Source organism: Coenobita brevimanus, chromosome 56 (genome assembly GCF_032717465.1).
Source record: "Coenobita brevimanus isolate Jiangsu-jjx chromosome 56, ASM3271746v2, whole genome shotgun sequence".
Taxonomy (NCBI): Eukaryota; Metazoa; Arthropoda; class Malacostraca; order Decapoda; family Coenobitidae; genus Coenobita; species Coenobita brevimanus.
The window spans coordinates 11899962-11904900 of record NC_137009.1 but is presented as its reverse complement, the minus strand read 5'-3'; the positions used below and the strand labels follow the sequence as shown (position 1 = coordinate 11904900).

Genomic DNA, 4939 nt, shown 5'->3' with positions numbered 1-4939 from the left:
ATAGATAAGCTTCCATTTCCAATATTACTGTCTATGTAATTTATATATGCTGAAAACATAATTGGTGCCAGTACTGAGCCCTGTGGAACTCCGCTAGTCACGTCCCTCCATGATGAGTAATTTCCCCTTAACCCGCGGCGTCCCGTCGACGTTCTTTAATGTCCACACGTTTTGTCACTGCCAATCCCGTCGACGTACATAAACGCGAAAAAATTGCAAAGTCCCTAATTTGTACAATTTTCAATTTTCGAGAGTCATTTTTGGTACATATTCACGTGACACCTTCCTCAACAAGATGCCAGGCAGGGACAATGCCTTACCCAGTGTGACCTCCTCCCCCCCCTCTGCATGCCATTGTTTCAGCAATTCACCTGTTATCAGTGACCTGGCCAGGTTAGCCATGTCATGCCACAGTAAGAAATTCAGGGCCAGAGTGATTCCCCAATCATTGACAATGTGGAGGACAAACTTTACATAGCATTAGAGGAAGAAACAGTTAGAAATGATGATCAGGTAATGTGGCAAAAAAAGGTCAGGTATTAGTGAGTGAAACAATGCTTATAATGCCTATATTACTGCTTGAAAACCAATATACTCTTGTACTACATATAAATTCGTACCAAGTAAATAAATAAATATCGTTTATGAGTGGTGTGAAATAGTTATCCTCCCATAGAACTCGTTTTCTTTGGTGCCAACCTTATAGAAAACTCAGTAAGGTAAGGAGGTACTCCTACCTGTAATGAGTATTTTAAACCTGAGGTCAACGATTTCTCTATGAATTTTCGATGTTTCTCACCAAAAGCGAAGGTTTTAGCCCAAAAAAAATTTTTTCCTAAATTGGTCGGGATTGGGGGGAGCCAGTGGTGGAAAAGTGGTCGGGATAGGGCGGGTTAAGAATGTTCTCATTTCCCTTTTTCTGAGAAAATCCTGCATCAACAGTACAGACTGCCTTTGATACCACATTAATGGTACAGTTTCCGTGAAAGTCTTTGGTGCGGTACTCTCAAATGCTTTCTTGATATCTAGATAGATACTGTCCACCCATTCTTCTCTTTTCTGTAATGTTTCTGTAACTCAATCATAGTAGCTTAATTGATTAGTAACACATGATTTTCCCTTTCTAAAACCGAACTGCCTTTCTGTTATCATACTCTGTTCTTCTAGATGGTTTACCCAAACTTTTCTTATCAGCTTTTCTAGTTTTCTAGTTTGTTACAACACTGGCCAGTAATACTGGTCGGTAGTTTAGTGGATTCTCTCTATTCCCTTTCTTGAACAGGGGTACAATGTTTACTTTCTTCCAAATATCAGGTAGTTTACCTTGACCTAAGGATTCCTTGAATATTAAATACAATGGTGTGCTTAACTCTTCTGCCATTCATGCAGCACCCAACCTGAAATTTCGTCAGGACCATTTGTGTGTGTGTGTGTGTGTGTGTGTGTGTGTGTGTGTTCTTACCAAATCTTACCTAATTGTATCTTTACAGGAATGAGTCAAGCTCGTACTGTCCCGTGACTTAAACCATATTTATCGTACATATTCTTAAATTTGTGAATTGCTTTGGCACACACTGTTTCATTCGGTAGTGCATTCCACTGATCAATTGCTCTATTTGAGAAACTAAATTTCCTTAAGGCTTTATCACCTCTCTTTTTATGCAGTTTTTTGCAGTGTCCTCTTGCTGATGCATCCCCATAGGTTATGCAATCATTTATGTCTATTTTCTCCTTCCCTGATATGCATTTACTCGTATATAGCATAATCATGCCACCTCTTTTCCTTCTCTCCTGTAGTGTTGGTAGATTCATTTTTTTTTAGTCTTTCTTCGTAGCTTAGATCCCTTAAGCTTGGTACCCATCTTACAGCGGCCCTTTGAACTTTTTCAATCTTGTCTATGTGTTTTTTGAGATGAGGACTCAAGACTACTGATGCATACTCCAGTGTTGGTCTGATGAATGATGTTATTATCTTTCTTAGCATGTCTTCATTTATGTATGTGAACGCTATTCTAATATTTGCGAGTAGTGTACACATGTTCCATACCTTCTCACTGATGTGGTCAGCCGGAGATAGTTTGTTATTGATAATCACACCTAGGTCCTTCTCTCTTTCTGATGTGTGTAGGGTTTTATTTTGCTAACTTATATTCCCACTCAGGTCTTTTTCCACTTTTACCAAACTTGATTACATGACACTTGTCCACACTGAATTCCATTTGCCATGCATTACTCCATCCATGAAGTTTATTTAAATCTTCTTGTAACTCTTTACATGAGTCTCTGTCAGTAGTTCTCCTTTGTATTTTTGCATCATCTGCAAACATATTTACATAGCTTTCATTTCCAGTATTGCTGTCTATATCATTTATATACACTAAAAACATGATTGGTGCCAGCACTAAGCCCTGTGGAACTCCACTAGTCACTTCTCTCCATGATGTGTAATTTCCCCTTAGTACTGTTCTCATTTCTCTTTTTTCTGAGAAAATCTTGCATCCAACTATACAGTTTGACTCGGATTCCTCCTTGATGGTCCAGTTTCCATAAAAGTCTTTGGTGCAGTACTCTGTCAAATGCTTTCTTGAAATCTAATTAGATCCTGTCCATCCATCCTTCTCTTTTCTGTAATATTTCTGTCACTCTGTCATAATAGCTCAACAGATTAGTAACACAAATTTTCCTTTTCTGAAACCAAACTGTCTTTCTGTTATCATATTGTGTTCTTCTAGATGATTTACCCAAGCTTTTCTAATAAGCTTTTCTAATATCTTGCTTACAACACTGGTTAGTGATACTGGTCGGTAACTGAGTGGATTTTGTCTATTCCCTTTCTTGAATAAGGGAACAATGTTGGCTTTCTTCCAAATATCAGGTAGTTTACCTTGTCTCAAGGATTCCTTAGAAATTAAAGATAGTTATTTACTTAACTCCTTTGCACATTCATGTAGCACCCAACATGAAATTTCATCAGGACCATTTGCTTTTCATTGGTTTAATTTACTTAACTCCTCCTGTATTACTTTTTCTGCTATTTGTATATCTGGTAGTATCTGTGGACATGCATGTTCCACATAATCCCTCTCAAAATTTATTTCTTCTGTAAAAACTGATTGGAAATTCTTAATTAATGCTTCACAAATATCCTTCTCTTGTGTATAGGTGATTCCCTCGTCCATAATGGATTATATTTTATCTTTTACTTTGGTTTTGCTTCTGATGTAGCTGTAAAATAGCTTCGGTTGATGACTACTTTTATTTATGATATCCTCCTCAAACTGGTTTTGGGCTTCCCTCCTTATTCTTGTATAATCGTTTCTTGCCTGTTTATAGTTGTTATATGCCCTTTCACTATTGTGTCTTCTGTATCTATTCCACAACAAATCTCTTTTTTCTTTTGGTTTTTTCATTCTGTATTGAACTATTTCTTTGTTTTTTTTTCTGCTTCTTTGTGCTGTGGGATGTTTTTCTGGACTCCTATTTCATGAAGTTCACAGAATATTTTATATATAGCATTTAAATCTTGTCCTCTAAGCTCCTTTTCCCAATCAGTTTCTAAGAAGTACTTCTTTTGGTCATGATGGTTTCCCTTTTTATAGTTTAGGCTCTTTTTGTAACTTTCATTGCTGTTAACTATGTCATATGCAATCCTGAAGTTGCAATTTAGTACTGCATGGTCACTTTTGCCGAATGGAGGGTGATATATTAAAGTGTCAATATCGTTTTCTTGCCTATTAAATATAAGATCTAGCACTGAGGGTACATCGAGTCCTCTTTTTGTGGTGCTTTCCCTTACATGTTGCCATTGGAAAAACTCCAGCACGAGATCCAGGAGCATTTGGTCCCAATAGCTTTTTTGGCTTATTATATCTTGGTATTCCAATTTATATTAGTATTAAAATCTCCATCCATCCATCCATTGCCAGACGCCATGTATCCCAAATGGGGTGGCCAAGGGCTTAGAGTTAATTGTTTTACAGGGAGGGGCACTAATCCTCCACCAACCCCACTTGACACGTAGGGATGCCAACAGCATCTGGTGTTCCCAGGCGGTCACCCATCCAAGTACTAACCAGACCCAACGTTGCTTAACTTCGCTGATCGGATGGGAAGCGGTGTACTCAACGTGGCATGGCCGTTGGCATTAAAATCTCCAGTTAGTATAATTCTTTCCGATTTCTCATCCATTCTATGTGGTAATGCTCTTAAACTCTGAATTGTACTCTCTGCCAGATCCTCATATTCCCCTCTTTCCCATGTGTTTGATCTGGGTGGCATGTACAAATTGGCTACAATTACTTTCCCTTCAGATGTATTATTCTCTACTGCAATCAGTTCTACTTGTGGGGGTATATCTAGTTCTATTTCTTTGACTTATAGATTTTTCTTAGTTAATATTATAATTCCTCCTTTTTTTAAGTTCCTGTCTCTTCTCCATATATTATATTCCTCTAAGTTTAAGATGTCATTTGATATCATTGGTGTTAATTTTGTTTCAGTTAGGCATATTATATGTGGTTCATTTTCTCTGATATAATCATTCATCTCTAATAATTTAGATACCATTCCATCCACATTAGAGTACATCAATTTAATCATCTAGTTTATATACTTGTCATGACTTGATTCTCCTTCATCCTTTTTATTCCCTCCTGTTTATGTACCACTTTCTTACCTGCAATCCAATTACTTTGTTAGAAAAAAAAAAATGTACTCTTCTCTTCCTCTGATTTTCCCTCATTTTTTTTTTTTCTTCCTCCCTCTTCTCTTTCAGTAATTCCAGTTCGTCTTGTGTTAGGCATCTTTATATTCATACAATTTTGAACTCATTTTTTTCCATATGATTCTTTGCATTTTTTAGCATCTCCTCCACAGTGTTTACACTCTGGAAGGTTATCTTTAGGGGCCTTGACTTGTTTCTCTCGTATTTCCCCGCCCT

The 4939-nt window shown here is 37.3% G+C and overlaps 1 non-coding gene across 1 annotated transcript; it reads right to left on the bottom strand.

Annotated features, from left to right (window-relative positions):
* Nucleotides 1–4024: 4024 nt before the first annotated feature.
* LOC145401827 (5S ribosomal RNA) lies at nucleotides 4025–4143 on the bottom strand. Its single transcript, XR_013897669.1, has one exon. It is a non-coding gene; the product is annotated as a 5S ribosomal RNA (ribosomal RNA).
* Between the last annotated feature and the right edge of the window lie 796 nt (nucleotides 4144–4939).